Source organism: Wyeomyia smithii, chromosome 1 (genome assembly GCF_029784165.1).
Source record: "Wyeomyia smithii strain HCP4-BCI-WySm-NY-G18 chromosome 1, ASM2978416v1, whole genome shotgun sequence".
NCBI classification, from domain to species: Eukaryota; Metazoa; Arthropoda; class Insecta; order Diptera; family Culicidae; genus Wyeomyia; species Wyeomyia smithii.
In genome coordinates, this window is record NC_073694.1 from 8,717,893 (window position 1) to 8,736,548 (window position 18,656).

An 18,656-nucleotide genomic window follows, 5' to 3' on the forward strand; every position below is an offset into this window, starting at 1 on the left:
AATTTTTTTTAGAGCTCATGTTTTTTTTGGTAAAGATAAAACTATTGTCTACAACTTTGCCAAAGACGTCATACTGACCAAACAAACAGTTTTAGCCCTACAAATATTTATTATCATCAATATCTTCCCAAAACAACATTTTTCAATAGCCTCTCAAGAATGAGTCGTGTTCCAAAAAATTAAACAAATAACACGAAAAAGCATCTTTTGCCTATACCAGCGGTTCTCAACCTTTTTTTGTCCGCGTACCCCTTGACGATATTTTTCATATCGATTGTACTTGGAATGGTATGGCTTGGAATGCTCTCGCATAGTGGAGAGAGTAGTGGGGTGGCGCATAGTGGGTGACAACTAAAAATCTGGAATTTTTTGGGGGCTCTTTTACTCCACAACAACACTTAGAGAGAAATGAAAATATGTATATGAAAGCTCTATCTTTCCTCTTTATGTCAGTATTTTGTGTTTTGTTTATACATGCTCAATTCGGTTCAAAATGGCGTCCAAACAAGGAGCATTCCGCAATTGCATTATACGGTTCGGTATGAATTGCGAAACAATTTTGATAAGAGGTGAGTAAACCATTTTGAAAGCGAAAATCTTCCGGTTTCTATAGCTTATGGTTTCCTGCAAACCCAAACTATAAACCGCCAGGGAGAAAGCTGAAGACCAGCCTGTGTAGTGAACAAAAAAGGACTTTTCTCTTTTTGTCAAATCATGGTTCAAGCCTAGTGGTTTGGCTATCAATTAAAATTTATACCAGAACGAATGTTTGAACAACATTATGATTCCATTTCTTTTAAAACATCATACAGATGAATTGGGTATGTGATTCAGCCAGGAAAAATATAATCACAGTACGTCAAAAACACAAACGTTCCTAGCAACCACTCGACTCCATTTGTACCTCAAATACGCAACCCAACAAATCCACCCCAGTGTCGTTCAATCGAAGATTTCCTTGGAATTTTGAGTTCCTTTGGTGCAAAAATAGCTGGCAATCAACGAATTGTGAACAGTTGATCGGTAAAATCAAGAGATGCATTCGAAAAGCGGACTTGAAGGCCGTACAACGCTCTTGTTTCGGCAGCAAAAGAAAACTTCGTCGGGAGGTCGATAACGGACCTTTCTCAAATGTTCAATATTTTTTGTTAGTTCATAGTGAATGTATCTTCATGAGAATTAAATCAGTTTTTCTTTAATTTCTCCCACCTTTCAAAGCTGTAGAAAAAAATTCCAAATTTTTAGTTGTCACCCGTTAGTTTAGTTCAGGTTTCAAAATGAACTATGGTTTGTTCGATTGCTACAGTCATGTTTTAGGAGCAAAAAAAATTGCTTTGTCCGCCATTACTGGTACCTGGGGTACGCGTACCCCAGGTTGAGAACCGATGGCCTATACAAACGTCTATGCAAAGTTTCAGCCAAATCAAAAATGACAATTTAGAAAAAATTAAAACTGGGACATTTTTTGTGGAACTGCTCAAATATGTTTTGAGCAAATATTTGCTATAGTTTAATAGTATAGCACATATATTAGCTCGAAGAAAGATTTTGTCCAAAAAATTCAGACCAAACACATCCAAATATTTACCAAATATTTACCTTGTTTAAAGCCTGCCTAACACTCAGCTTACTTTTCAACAAACTGAAAGTATTGGACTCTCTGGTTTCTTATCAAATGTAGTAAAAGCTAGAATCGGTGACACAGCAGACTTAAGCAAAGTTTTGCAGAAAGAAATTACTTTATTTGGGCTTAACGGGCAATTTTTACCGCCTCTGAAGCGATTCTTTGGCGACATGAAAACCCTGAAACCTACGCTTCTGAAAATATTTGCAACAAAAATCAATCGTGAATATCTGATGTGAACTTTATTAGGTTTTGTTTTTTAAATCGTTGTTCGTGCGAATTGGTAATGAAATGGGACACCCGAAATAATGTTAAATTCTAAGAGATGGCGCTGTAGTGGTAGTGGTAGTAAAATCGAAATTTCTACGAGCATTTTGCTTATTGACCAAAAAAACTGCTATTTGTTACCTTGTTTTCATATTATTCTAACTTTCTAGTAGTTACTTTTACTATATGCAATCTATTTTTATCAAAAAATTTGATTTTCTTATACAACTCCGTTGACTCAATATAGTAGTACAGCAAAATCAAGTTTTTTGATAAAAGTAGATTGAATCAAGTAAAAGTAAGTACTAGAATATCAGATTAATATATAAACAGAGTAACTAATAGCAGTTTTTCCGGTCATTGAAAAAATGCTCGTTGAAATTTCGATTTTACTACCACTACCACTGCAGCGCCATCTCTTAGAATTGAACATTGTTTCGGGTGTCTCATTGTAAACGATTTTATTTACCTTTTATTAATAAACTTTATTTGAAATCTCATTTTTGCTAAGAAATGTTCTTTCCATGCCCGGTTCTCGGGAAATGAGATTTTTCATTCACGTTTCCCGGGAAATCAATTTCCGGGAATATTTAAAACTATACTGGTTCTAAGAAAAACTTACAAAAAGTAAGCTGTAACATTCATAAAAATTTTTTTTTGAAAAAAAAATTCACCGTGTCAAATTTAACTTGTTTATCACTAATATTTTTGTAACTGCATTTCATAACATGTTGACTGCGCTCTATATAATCGTCTCCTTCTTTGCAGAAATAGTCTTTTGGTGCGACGAGAAAAGTTGTTTATACAACTCCATACGGTCCATGCCTGTAGAAAACGCAGAAAAAATGGACAAACTCGCGAAAAAAATCGCTGCACTCACCAGCTTTAAGAATATCGAGTATCTTGTATTTTCACTACTAAAAGACGCGTGGAGAATGCAAGCGATTGTTTATGTGCTAGAAGAACTAACGTCTCCCCCCCCCCCCTTATCACAGCTTGTCACAAAACGATCATACCCTCCCTCCCCCCATGAATGCTACGTCATTTAAGTATGCTCCCTAACTCCTATTTTTACCTCCCCGTAGTGCCGATGGTGTATGAGTAATCTTAGGTTAGCTCGGGTAACCAAATTCGATGGAACCTCTGGTCGCCTGCTGACAGGGAAGGGGGCTCCTTTAGGGAGCTAATTCAATCATCCAATCCTTATGTCAGGAGCGGCTCGAGACAGCGCTTGTTCTTCATGTTAGGAGCGGAGAAGAATAAGATAATTCGGCAGGAGCCCGGGAGATGAAAGCGGACTAACGATTGGAAATCAGGAACATGGAGCCGCATGTAGATTCTGTGGTACGTACTTTTCAGGATGGTCATACAATCTACTAGAGCTGTGGCAATACACATGAGCTTGGTACACCTTTTATCGTGATGGGCGAGATGCGGAAACGGATGATTGGATAGCGGCCGAGCACTTCCCGAATGTGCCGGTTGTGGATCAAAGGTCGGTTCTTCAATGGCAACATCATCAATGTGCACAGCCCTTACCTCGGAAGCACCGATGATGATAAGGATGAAGTCTACACGTGGCTGGAGCGCGAAAAGTTCAAACCGGTTATTGGAAAGATCAGCGTGCACCAGTTGACCAACGAAAACGGCTTAGGACTCATCATTCCAAATCAACCACGTATTCATAGTGGTCAGCACTTCTCGAACATCACCAACGACGGAATCTACAGGGGCGCCAAAACCGCTAACTAATGATGGTTTGGGGATCTTTCGGTTGCTGCGTGCAAATAGTATAACGCGTGTGCTCTCGTTAGTAGGTATTTTAATACTAATTATATTTTACATCCACTAGCAAGAACATGCGAACAAGCTGAAAAAATCACTAGACAGTTTTTAAAAACTAATCCTGATGTTATGGTCTTACAATCAGATAAAGGTAACAAAACAGTGCTAATGCTCGCCAATGAGTATAGACAGAAGATGATGGTACTGTTGGAGGACACCAAAACATATAAATTATTAACCCGGGACCCTACCACTTCTTTTCAACGCAAAAACAATTCTTTGGTGGAGCGGTTACATAATCTGAAACTAATCGACAAAAAAACAGCTTCCAACCTGAAATCGCAGAACGCACTATGCCCAAGAATTTACGGGTTACCTAAAGCGCACAAACCTGGTTTACCTTTGAGACCTGTAGTACCTAATATGACGGCGCCGTCCTATGAACTTTCAAAGTTCGTAGGAAGAATTATTCAAAATTCCATGGATAGTGCATTAAAGATTCCTTCGAGTTTTGCGATTTCATCAACACTGTCACGTTACCTGTTGGATATTCGTTGATTTCATTGGATGTGGTTTCATTGTTCACATGCATTCCAAAGGAACTAGTATGCCATGACGTAATTTGTTACTGTGACCAAATAAGACCAAACGCTAAAAACATTTGCTTGGACCTGTTTCTGGAGCTGGTTGAATTTTGCATCGACGCTAGTTTCTTCAAATTTGATGGACGGTACCACCAACAGGTCTTCGGAACAGCTAAGGGCAACCCTTTATCGCCAATTGTAGCGGAGCTTGTCATAGAGGTATTGCTTGATTGCGTACTCAAACAGCTCAAAATCAAAGTGCCGTTCATCAAAAAATATGTCGACGATTTAGTCACTGCCATTCCACTCGATCAGCTTGACTACGTGCTCAAGATTTTTAATAGCTACAACCCTAACATCCAGTTTACCTGTGAAACAGAGGAAAACCGGTTACCTTTCCTTGACATGCTACTTGTCAGACACGATGATCAACATATATCGACGGAATGGTACCAAAAACCGATTGCAAGTGGCCGTTTTCTAAACTATTTTTCGGCGCATCCACCTCACCAAAAAATAAACATGGCCATCAATTTTATTAGTAGAGTGAACAGGTTGTCCACCGGCCTATCGGAGTCTGCAAAAGTCAACATAATGGACCAACATTTGAAGCTGAACGACTACCCTAAGACACTGCGACATCGCCTGAACCAGAGAAACTGTAGGAGTACCGAGCAACATAGTTCCAACCAATCGCCGAGTGAACACCTGGAATACACTTACCGGTCAATAGCATACATTCCGTATCGCACCGATAAGATCAGTAAGTTCCTGAAAAACGATTACAAAACAGTTAAGTTAGCCACACGAAAGACAAACATGGCCAAACAATATTATACACAAACAAAAGATAAAATAGCAAAAGACGACCACACCAATGTTATTTATAGTATTTCATGCAACGACTGCAGTTCACAATATATTGGCATGACTACAAATAAGTTAAAAACACGAATTAGCGGACACAGATCGAACTTGAATGCACTGCAGAAACTTGTTGACACAGGCACCGACATAGAAGATCCACAATTCGCAACACTAAGTGAAAAGACAGCACTCTTGCACTATGTATTAGAACCCAACACACATTTGATCTTAACAATGTTAAAATACTCGACCAACACAGAAACACAACAGCACTACCGATTCTGGAAATATGCCACATAGCAGCGAACAACAATACAGTTAACAAGAAAAGTGATACAGACGGGTTAAGTTCTATTTATGCAGGTGTGTTTAACACAGTAAAAAACAATAATAAACAACATAAAATTCATAGACGTCATGAAACTGACAATCATGCGCACTCAGACAATCTGATCTAGATAAAATTTCGACAACACACTAGTAGAAGATTAACAATTGTGACCATAAATAATGTTTTTCCGAGTACAAGTTTTTCTAGATTATTCAATGACAAAAATTATTTGAAATTTTATGTGATAAACGCAAACAGACCACAGTTAATTATGTATTATATAAGTTACAAATGAAAAAAAAAACGAAAAGCTTTAGTAAGTACCAGACATTCGGAAAAGGTTTTAAAATAGGGAAAACACATCTCTGCTTTGTTTTTTGTAGACTTCTTGATAAAGACAAAATATATTGTCGAAACGTTGAAGGAAAAGAGGCAGTACTTCGTTTAGTTCAGCTTAAAGACTGATGAGCCGAAAATCCAAGCAATAATTTTACATTATATACACATGAGATGGTTTGAGTGTAAGTGTATCTGTCGATCGATTGTCGAAGATCGAGAGATCGTGTGAGGTTGAGAATGAGTTACGTTGTGATGTCGAGAGTTACCTGGTCGGTGATTACAACGAGGCGAGTTGGTAGGGTTACCAATCAAGATCGCCACAGTACATTTTTTGTGGAACTGCTCAAATATATTTGATAAAAAATGAGCGATGAGGCTTTGCTACCATTTATGCAAACAGAGTTTTGAGCAAATATTTGCTATAGTTTAATAGTATAGCATATATATTAGCTCGAAGAAAGATTTTGCCCAAAAAATTCAGACCAAACACATCCAAATATTTTCCAAATATTTACCTTGTTTAAAGCCTGCCTAACACTCAGCTTACTTTTCAACAAACTGAAAGTATTGGACTCTCTGGTTTCTTATCAAATGTAGTAAAAGCTAGAATCGGTGACACAGCAGACTTAAGCAAAGTTTTGCAGAAGGAAATTACTTTATTTGGGCTTAACGGGCAATTTTTACCGCCTCTGAAGCGATTATTTGGCGACATGAAAACCCTGAAACCTACGCTTCTGAAAATATTTGCAACAAAAATCAATCGTGAATATCTGATGTGAACTTTATTAGGTTTTGTTTTTTAAATCGTTGTTCGTGCGAATTGGTAATGAAATGGGACACCCGAAACAATGTTGAATTCTAAGAGATGGCGCTGTAGTGGTAGTGGTAGTTAAATCGAAATTTCTTCGATTGGAAGTTATACGAGGAAATGATTTCAAAAGCGGTCGAGTCGATTCAACATCATCCACCACTTGAAGAATACAACCTCCTCGCGGGCTTGATTCTCGACGCCGCGTTGCAAGCCCAAACGAAGAAATATCCCGGCGTAACGATCAAAGAACGGCCTCCCACTCCGTGGTGGGACCAAGAGTGCTCCGATGTCTACACGCAAAGATCCGACGCGTTTTTGGCCTACCAGAAGAGAGGTATACCTGGCGACTATTAACGGTATTCGGAGCTTGATACCAAGCTTAAAAGTTTGGCTAAAGCAAAGAAACGCGGATATTGGCGTCGGTTCGTGAACGAGACGTCGAGGGAGACATCGATGAGCACTCTTTGGAACACAGCCCGAAGAATGCGGAATCGCGTAACGGTCAACGAAAGCGAGGAGTCTTCAAGTCGGTGGATATTTGATTTTGCTAGGAAAGTATGTCCGGACTCTGTTCCTGCGCAAAACTTTGTTCGCGATACGTCTCCGGGTCACGACGCGATAGAATCACCTTTAACGATGGCAGAATTTTCAGTTGCCCTCCTGTCCTGTAACAATAACGCGCCTGGGTTAGATAGAATCAAATTCAACTTGTTGAAGAATCTACCCGGCAATGCCAAGCGGCGCTTGTTGAACTTGTTCAATAAGTTCCTGGAGCAAAACATTGTACCGCAGGATTGGAGGCAAGTGAAGGTGATCGCCATCCAAAAACTAGGAAAACCAGCTTCTGATCACAACTCTTATAGGCCGATTGCAATGCTATCCTGTATCCGGAAATTGTTGGAAAAAATGATACTCCGTCGTTTAGACCATTGGGTCGAATCAAATGGTCTACTATCAGATACTCAATTTGGCTTCCGCCGTGCCAAAGGGACGAATGATTGTCTTGCGTTGCTTTCAACAGATATTCAGCTGGCGTATGCTCGCAAAGAACAAATGGCGTCTGCGTTCTTGGACATTAAGGGGGCTTTTGATTCCGTTTCTATTGACATTCTTTCGGGTAAACTTCACCGACAAGGATTTTCTCCAATTTTAAACAAGTTTTTGCACAATTTGTTGTCCGAAAAGCACATGCATTTTACGCACGGCGATTTGGCAACTTTTCGCATTAGCTACATGGGTCTTCCCCAGGGCTAATGTTTAAGCCCCCTTCTTTACAACTTTTATGTAAATGACATTGACGAATGTCTGGCAAATTCATGCACGATAAGACAACTTGCAGACGACAGTGTAATCTCTGTTACAGGAGCCAAAGCTGCCGATTTGCAAGGACCATTGCAAGATACCTTGGACAATTTGCCTGCTTGGGCTCTACAGCTAGGTATCGAATTCTCTCCGGAGAAGACTGAGACAGTAGTTTTTTCTAGGAAGCATGAACCTGCTCAGCTTCAAACACAATTAATGGGTAAAACGATTTCTCAGGTTTTGGTACACAAATATCTTGGTGTCTGGTTCGACTCTAAAGGCACCTGGGGTTGTCACGTGAGGTCTATGAAAAAATGTCAAAAAAGAGTGAATTTTCTTCGTACAATAACCGGACAATTGTGGGGAGCCCATCCAGGAGACCTTATAAGGCTTTACCAAACAACGATACTGTCTGTTATTGAATACGGGTATTTCTGCTTCCGCTACGCAGCAAACACACATCTGATCAAACTGTAGCGAATACAATATCGTTGTTTGCGTATCGCCTTAGGTTGCATGCAGTCGACCCATACGATGAGTTTGGAGATCTTAGCTGGAGTACTACCATTGAAAAACCGCTTCTGGAGCCTGTTCTTCTGCCTGGGGAAAATACAATCTGAGTGCTTTATCCGAAAAATCTACTCAGATTACCTAAGCGTGGGTCCCTTCTCACTGCTCGATACCGGGCAATGAGAAAGCGGACTCTTTGGCTAAGGTGGGCGCAACAAACGGTGAAATTTATGAAAGACCAATTGCCTTTAATGAATTTTTCGCACTTGTACGTCAGAATACGATTATCAGTTGGCAAAATGCCTGGACCAGAGGGGAACTGGGAAGGTGGTTACATTCCATAATCCCCAAAGTATCGACGAATCCGTGGTTAAAGGGGTTGGATGTAGGTCGGGATTTCATTTGCGTGATGTCCCGGCTTATGTCCAATCACTATAGATTTGACGCGCATCTCCGTCGTGTTGGGCTCGGGGAAAGTGGTATCTGTGCCTGCGGTGAGGGTTATCACGACATAGAGCATGTGGTTTGGTCATGCCCTGTACACCGTGACGCCAGGTCTAAATTAATAGCTTCCCTGCAGGCCGAAAGTAGGCAGCCGGCTGTTCCTGTTCGTGATGTCTTGGCGAGCCGTGACCTATCCTACATGTCCCTTATATACGTTTTCCTGAAATCCATCCACGCCCCAGTTTAGTCCTATTCCCTTCCGCCTACATCCAACCAAACGACAAGAACACGTTAAGACCCCGGATCCGGAAACAGCAATCAGACCCGCACGATACTCTCAAGGCCCGATGGAACCAACCCAATATGCCAGTCCGTAATATCTTGGCCCAGCAGCGGAACAAATTTAATATGCTGCTTACCTATGGCAATGAAAACCATCAAACAGCAATCCTGTGCTTTTAATGCAAAATATTCTAGCTTTAAGTTAGATTTAGTTTCAGCTCGTAGTCGGCAGCGAGAATAAAAAAATAATCTTTTAGTTATTAAGATACTTTAGAAAGTAAGCTACCAGATATAATTGGCGCCGTTAAACATTAAATTGTATTTGTGCCGTGTCAAATAAATTATAGATGAAGAAAAAAAAAAAGAGATTGATGGCGAAGTGTCTCAACTCAGCGTTTGACTCTTCCGTATATCCTTCCGGCTGCCGTGCGTGTCTCTACAGGGGGGCACAAACATTAGAAAATAAATCCACTGATCGACATCCTCGAGTGGCGTGCGAGTTGACATGCATGGTGGCTTCTTGATTGTCCCATCAAAAGCCCATAATCATCAACCACATCGTCATGACTAGAAACCCGAGTGACGGTGTGCTGCTAGAAAGAGAAAGCAAGCAAGCAAGCAAATAAAACCTAATCAAACCCCAAAGGAACGATTATCTGCGTCATGCCGTATTTACACGCTGTCGTCTCAATCTCAACCCAAGAGTGTCCTATCGAATTATAAAACCCCATCCTGCGTCGGTATGTCTGGCTGCGTTCCGCTTCGTAAGCCACACACACATAGAGCGAGGTTAGGCTTAGACACCATCGCACACACCGATCGTAAGTCATCCCTGGCGGGAACATATCTTCTCCAGAAAATGTCATATCAAACATCGCAACCGGCTACGACAGCGCTCCGGCCGTGGAAAAGTGTGGCAGGAGAAATCAGATTTATTCGCATCGACAACGAAAACATAATAAATAACTTATGTAACGAAGTAAAAAAAGTGAAGATATGGTCCGTTGCTGACGGGCCTTTATTTTTTAGTTTTATTTTTATTTTTTCCCTTATATACGTTTTCCTGAAATCCATCCACGCCCCAGTTTAGTCCTATCCCCTTCCGCCTACATCCAACCAAACGACATGAACACGTTAAGACCCCGGATCCGGAAACAGCAATCAGACCCGCACGATACTCTCAAGGCCCGATGGAAACAACCCAATATGCCAGTCCGTAATATCTTAGCCCAGCAGCGGAACAATTTTAATATGCTGCTTTCCTATGGCAATGAAAACCATCAAACAGGAAACCTGTGCTTTTAATGCAAAATATTCTAGCTTTAAGTTAGATTTAGTTTCAGCTCGTAGTCGGCAGCGAGAATAAAAAAATAATCTTTTAGTTATTAAGATACTTTAGAAAGTAAGCTACCAGATATAATTGGCGCCGTTAAACATTAAATTGTATTTGTGCCGTGTCAAATAAATTAAAGATGAAGAAAAAAAAAATAATCCTTCTTCATACGATTCCTCCAATGTCGCACTTATAGATACTTCTAATAATGCTATATTCTCCGACACCACCATGAAACAAGACATTTCTGGTATCCCGGATCAATTGCGACCCCAAGAGATCCCTAAGATTTTTTCCAATAAGTTTAAACATGTTAGTTATGATAAAAGGTTTTACACTGACGGATCTAATCTAGATGAGTCCACTGGCTTCGGTGTTTTCCACGAAAATTTTACCGCCTCCTACAAACTCGATGCTCCTGCTTCCGTGCACGTCGCAGAACTTGCTGCTATTCAGTACTCTCTTGGAATCATCGAAACCCTACCCACAGACCACTACTTTATCTTCACAGATAGTCTCAGTGCCACTGAGGCTCTGCGATCGATGAAGCCTGTGAAGCACACCCCGTATTTCCTGGGGAAAATACGGCGGTTTTTAAGTGCTTTAACAGATAAAAATTACCGGGTTACCTCAGCGTGGGTCCCTTCTCATTGCTCGATTCCGGGTAATGAAAAGGCTGACTCTTTAGCTAAAGTGGGTGCTATTGATGGCGATATTTATGAAAGACCAATTGCTTATGATGAATTTTATGGCATTTTGCGTCAGAGAACACTCAACAGTTGGCAATCATCATGGAACTCAAATGAACTGGGACGGTGGCTACATTCCATTTTTCCTAAGGTATCGACGAAAGCATGGTTCAAGGGGTTGGATGTCGGTCGGGACTTCATTCGCGTGATGTCCAGACTTATGTCCAATCACTATACGTTAAACACGCATCTCTTTCGTATAGGGCTTGTAGACAGTAATCACTGCGTTTGTGGCGATGGCTACCATGACATCGAGCATGTTGTTTGGTCGTGTGCCGAATTCTGTGATGTTAGATCCGAGCTTAAAGATTACCTCCGGGCCCGAGGAAAACAACCGAACGTATCCGTTAGAGACATTCTGGGAAGCGGTGATCTCCAGTACATGACACAGCTATACTGCTCTCTGAAAAACGCTGACATGAAAATTTAAAATTTTCTTTGTCTATTTGTCAGATTAAGGATACAAATATGCTATGCTGAAGACACGGAAACGAAGAGCCCGCATCTATGCTTACACAAATATTTTGAACCCCCAACAAACAAGAATACAATTGCTCTACCAGTTGAAAAACAAAGTTCCAAAATAGTTTTAAGTCAAAATTGTATCTCCCCTCCTCTCACCTTAAATCCCCACTAGTCGGGGATTTAATCCGTCGTAGTCGGCCGCGAGAATAAAAAAAAGGCCTCCCTCTTTTCCCTGCTAACGTAGAATTAATACGAATTGTACTTGGCTCAGTAAAACAGAAAATGTATCGTGCCGTGTCAAATAAACTTATTTAAACCAAAAAAAAAACTAAATTTTAGGTAACTTCCAATTAAAATCTCCTATAACTCTGTACTCAACGAAGATAGAAATTTAGTTTTTTCAGCAAAGTTTCATATTTTTACATTTGCTAAAACGTTGCCCAGTAAACTATTTCTCTATCTCTCAACACAAAAAAGTTAGTTTTTTGTTTATGTCATAGAAAGCTTTAATTAACCTTCGTATTGAAAGTTTTGGATAATGCGGGTTATTCATGCAAACAATTATTCCGGAGACACAATTCAAAGCAAAGGACGCCAAGGAATTAAGCTTCATTTTTGTCCTTTTGGACCATAGTGCGATGGAGTCCACGAATAAACCAGGAAAAAAAATACTTCCAAGCAGTAGAAAGTCTTTTAAAAAATGAGAACAAATTTTTAATTGATGTATCATTTTTCCCCAGCAGCAAACTTTTTAACGATTGATTTCCTCCCTGCTGATGGATAAATCCAACTCAGCCCAGAAAACTTATCGAGCCAGCAGGCGAAGGGAGGTATGTCGGGAAAGACGAACCTCTAATTAGGCGAAAGAATTGCCCTTTCGCCAATGAGGGTTCAATCAAAGCGCTCGATTGACATCCATCCATCCCCGAATGCCTCCAGGACGAAACGGACAAAGAAGACCGACTCGGAATGACTGACTGGCTGACGGATGAACGGAGCAGATTGGCAGCGCAGAGATATTCGATCCGTGTCACGTAAGGGCAATTAATTTTTGACACGAAATGTTAACTCACCACTTTACTGTCGCCTTGCTGTCTGGGGATCGACGGGGGAGGGGTCGTTTGGCGATAGTTAGTGTGAACCGCCTATTTGATTCCGCATCAGAAGGCATTCGGGGGCTAGATTAAATAAACAAAAGTTACTAATTAGGTGAACTTTTCGAAAAAATATTCACGCTTTTAAATTTTATAGGGTATATTTAAATAACACAATAAAAATGGAATCAATTCAAACCGGTTAAATGATATCCTTTTTCGATCTACTAGAATATGCAAAGCTACTCCGGACCAAACTTTCACATCAGTTTCAGCTGCTGTAACTGACGATGACGATGGTAATGATGATGATATGTTTGCAAAGTGGAACAAACAGGACTCATTTGATAAATTCATTATAAGCCTCTTACCGCCTGCCGTCGCTTTGCCCCTTTTGATAAGTGAAGGGAACAGACTGATGACACACGCACACCCACCCACACACACACACACACACACATATGCAAATGATTACAAGCTGTTACATTCGCAGGAAAACCCAGTCACAGTCACTCAGTAGGAGGCGGCCGGCAATTCGAAGCAGCTGCCGTCCCGGAATCGATCGGCACTCGACAATTAGGGGAACTGGGGGCAAAATGCCCATGTTAAGAAGAACCTCACATTATGCACTCGTCAAGGCAAAATGTGATTCGAGAAACATACTAGGCTAAAGTTTGAACAGTTTTTTACTAAACAAATTCGTCCTGCAGCTTAAAAATCAATAAAACACGTTGAAATCGTGAAATTCAAAAAGGTTATCGAAATCTTATTTTCAGATTTGTTTGGGGTTAAATGCTCATATGTGTGTACGAAACGCACCACAACAAGGGGCTAAAATGCGACACAACAAATGGGCAAAATGCGCTGCCTGTTTCATAGCAACGTACAACCAGCATGACCCGAAATATCAGAGATAGTCTCTAAATCAATTGTTCGGGTCGCAGGTCAGTGTTTTAAATTAAAAAAAATCCGAAATCACATGCTTAATGATCTCTTACGTAACTTTTGGATGATTCCCAAAGTTTTGAAAGTTTGCTATGAATATTATTCAATAATCGTTATGGAACAGGTTGAATTTGTAGTTTTTTTTTTATTTAACTGTTTGAGTAGTTTTTTGTAAGCATATAAACAATGTGACAAACAGAACAAATGAGCATGAGCATGAGCATGAGCATGATTGACCGCCCGCGGTTGCTACTCCGTTATTGCCAGATCAGCTGTAATTACACAGAGAACCAATAGATGATGCTTGGGATTAACTTTCATCCTCAATGTGTAAAAACTGGTGACCTTAATCTTTATATTAGGCAATACCAGCGCCGGCCGCATCCGAATGCAGGTCAAAGAAGAAATGTGTATAGGAATATGTTGACGTGATACTCGCTTTATTGGAAGCCGAGAACACCTCTGCACTTCCACGAAAAATCTCTGGGATGTTGGAGAAAAGGGTATGGTTTGCAGCAGATTTCGTTTTGGTAAACGATGCGCTGAGTTCTAATACCGGGTTCATAATACCAAATATCGCGCGTACGAGTTCATTATATCTTTTACGGAAATCATAACGCGATCCGAACTCATTCCGGTTGATGATGTAACACCGCAAAAATAAAGCGCACGCAAGGATACCGGACCTATAGCCTCATCAAGACAGACTCAAATATTCGAAAATCTGTTTATGAAGTCATTATGCAACTACCGAAACGTATCTCTCATTGATTTATCTCAGCTGACTACACAATGTTACGAAGCAACCATATATGCATTAACCAAAAACAAGAAAAAAGTAAATATATAGGCCCTCAACACATACTGCAAGCGGTCAGCAAGAGAACTTCAAAAACGGCCTATTTGCTTGGCCATCGCCGTTTGAAACGATCGAAAAAAGAAAGAAAAATCACAGGAGGGTTGTGTGCAAAGCCACGACCGCAAAGTTGAAGTAGAATACTTTTACAAGACAACCCAGCTGCTTGCATGTCAGTCATTTTGCAATCGGATTTGTTTCGTACCGCTTGTTATGCACAGTATCAACCAATCGTAATAAACATCACACTGCTGTGCAATTGCAACAGCATCATACCTCAGTTGCAGTTTATTAATAACCATTCATTATGCTCTTCCAAATACATTTAGTAGCCTTGAAAAAGGCCGATTGCTGCAATTACAATTTTTATTCAATTATTGCATAAATGCGTCATGGTCAGATATACCCGCTGCAACTGCTACGCTATTCGTAGCCATGCCACAGTTGTGGCCGCTATACGCTGCCATTGGTATCCGCTGTCCCTGCATCAGCTGGCCCAGCTGCTATCGATGCTAAGATTCGCTTAAACTAGTGTGCTGTTCATTGCTACGCCACAGTTGTGGCCGCTATCCGCTATCGCTGGTATCCAATATATTAAATACCAATATAGTTCACTTACGTGAAATTATGAAGACAAATTGAAAATGACAGAAGCGTTAGTCACCTTTTCGACCGCTAGGTGCGCCACTTCTGATTTTGTTCTACACGACATGTGAAATAGAGTAACTTTTGACAATAATATTACCCTAACGGGTACACTGAAAAAAATTCACATTTTATTGTGAAGTGGATTCGGCCGAATATTTTATAATAATAAAGTTCGCCTATGCATAAGGCAATCCATGGGTGGTGTTCCACGGTTTGTACGTTTGTCGACCTCCGACAATATTTTGAGTTGTAAAATGGCGACTTCCGGTGACTGGAAAACTGCCGAAAATGACCCAAAAACAACCAAATATGGGTGTTTCTTTAACCAGAATGATGCTCAGAGGCCAGAAATTGTCTCCAAATGCCATTTTGAAATCCAATATGGCGACTTCCGGTTTCTAAACAACAGTGGCAAAGACCAAATAACACTCATTATGGGTATTTCTGGGATTGTTATGATGCACTGAAGCTACAAATCGACCTCAGATAACATTATGAATTGTAAAATGACGACTTCCGGTGAATGGGAAACTGCCGAAAATAACCTAATAACACCCAATATGGGTATTTCTTCAACCGGCCGATTTTCATCCAATATGAGATGTTTCGATACCAGAATGATACACAGGAGCTAGAATCGACCACAGACAACATTTTGAATTCTAAGATGGTGACTTCCGGTTTCTGTAGAACAGCCGAAAATGACTAAATAACACCTATTATTGGTGTTTCTTAAACCAGAATGACGCTCAGAGGCCAGAAATTGTCTCCAAAAAAAAAAGCCTAAAGGGACCAAATACCACCCAATATGAGTGTTTCTTTAACCAGAATGATGCATGGAGCTAAAAATTGACCTCAGACACCATTTTGAATTGTAAGATGGCAACTTCTGGGAAACAGTCGAATACTACTGCATATGAATATTTCCGTAATCGAAATAATGTATAGAAGCCAAGCATTGACCCTGGACACCATAATGAATTCGAAGATGACCACTTTCAGTTTCTGGAACACAACGAAAATAACTGAATACCACCTAACATGAGTGTTTTCGGAATAGAGGTGATGTACTAAAGGCAAAAGTCGAGGATGTTGTCATTCCGATAAAACCAATAATTTCAAACGATATAAACAAATCGCAACTAATCAATGAATTTGGAATGTTGAAAATTATTGAATTAAACACAAAAATAGGCGGGACGTAGTTTGCCGGGTCAGCTAGTAAATACATAAATATGCTGGTTAAAACAAAACTGCAAGTGATGAATACGAAGATTAGAACTCGAGAGCAAAAAATTCGGAGGGATAAAAAAAAAACAAAAAATACTTTCGAAACGAAGAAAACTAAACATTAAATAATAGTTTTTGCATAACAGTTGTTATCACTAATTATGTTTGTTTTGTTGAATATCTTTTATATATAATATAATAAAGCTTTTAAACCAATTACAACATGATATGTATCCATACTTAAATTGTTAAATTGATAGAACATTCAAGTGTTATCTAAGCTAAAAGTTGCACAACAACCATATACGACTATTGACAACCATTGTGCGGTTTCTCCTTTTATCTTTTTCACGAGGTAATTAAAATATTCATTTAATTGTACACTTCGTGGCCTGATTATTGAGCTTGAGCTTGACGGCCGCACATTTCGTAGTTGCTTCCCGTGATGGATCTGAGCTAGTGAAGTTACACAGGGAACCACGTATATAGCAACTTGGGATTAGTTTACCATTTACACGTCGTGGCCTGATTATTTGTATATGTGAAAACAGCAACCCGTTGTTTTACCAAAGCCAGGATCGGAGTTGTCAAGGATATCTTATAGATAACAACCGGGCCGGCGGCTTCTACTGTAGTACATAAGCGTCGTTACTTTGGTAACATATAAACATCCTGGAAGGGTATAAAAACTGAAATTTTCACCCAGGACTAGTTAGTTCATTTTCAACCGCTCCAAGATACAGATTGAATAAATCTGTCATTTACAAACCGGTCTTTTCTTTCTGTTCGAGTATTACCAACAAGAGTATATTTCTTTTTCGTGCCTCGATAAGCTACATCTATTATATTATCAATATTTAACTCCCGGAATGGCGTTAGTTTTACATACAAACAATATACGCACGAAATCTGCAACATATTTTTTTCTGTGAAAGTATGAAATTGAGTCAACTAAATCTAAAATTGAGTAAATTCAGTTTCGTGTGTGAGAATGTCACACGCTCACAGAAATTCAACAACAATGCACAGTGGTACAGTAAGGCAATGTAGGCGGACACGAGTTTTTCGATGCGATTTTGTGGTTTTAGAGTAAATTTTTTTTCTAAGAATTCGTTTCTTTTATTTAGTCTATTTTTTATGTGCTAACGAAAATTGGGGTGGTCCTGAAATCGACTAAATGAAAAAACTAACTTTTTATTTGTATAAATAAATGTATACAATCATCGGCACAGTTGTAGATCAACTAATTTTAAGCAACTTTCGGTATTTCTTCACAATATTTATACAATATTTGTTCTATCAAATGATCCCAAAAAATATTATTTATGTTTGCCCTAAACGGAGACATCAATATATCAAAAGGGCCTATTTTTTAAATAGAAATAGTGAACTCTTCATCTGTATAATATATCGACAATGTTTTTTCGTCAAAATTGGCGTATTTTTGATTAAAGTTACCGAAGAAAACTTTGTTTTTAAATTTGAATTGAAAAAATAGAGCGAAAAGACTGTTTTTGGAAACCAAATTTCATTTCTACAAAAAAGTTTTTTTACAAAGTTACTTAGAATTAGTTGGTCTACAAGTTTGCCAAAGAATGTTTTATTTCGTTGATTTTAGGACCACCCTAATTTTCATTCGCACATGAATAGAGGACTATGTATAAGAAACAACTTTTTACAAAAACTATGGCTTTAAACCGCAAACCAAAATCGCAACGAAAAGCCTATGTCCGCCTAAATTGCCTTACTGTACTACTGTGCAATGAGTTTAGTTACCTTTTTCACCACAAGAGGGGGTGTTCCCTGTCTGTCTTCACGGGAATATATGGGAAATTCGAGAGTGAACTATATTGTTATTTTAAGATATTTGGTACCATAAAACTATCGTAAAACTCTAATGAAGTTTTATGGAATTTTCTCATAGGTATTTTGAAAGGGATATTGAGTGCGTTTCAAAACCGCTCCTCAGGCTAATTACACTTATTGATGAAGGAGTTTTATGGAGGACTCTTCAAGTGTTCTTTAATTACTCTTGGGAACTGTTGATAAATAAAAACCACAAGTACTTAAATAAATTTATGATAAAACTCGATAGGCTTAGTAATGTTATCATAAAAGTTCTATGAAATATAAATAAAACTAAATCGTCTTCGGATTGTTACTTGGGGTGTCACTCCCAGGCCGTGAAGA

General features: G+C 39.4%; 1 protein-coding gene across 6 annotated transcripts in view; it reads left to right on the plus strand.

Moving 5' to 3' along the window:
- The window catches only part of LOC129718891 (octopamine receptor Oamb), a 274,903-nt gene that overhangs the window by 58,138 nt on the left and 198,109 nt on the right, over window positions 1-18,656 (plus strand). The gene's annotated exons all lie outside the window — the stretch shown is intronic.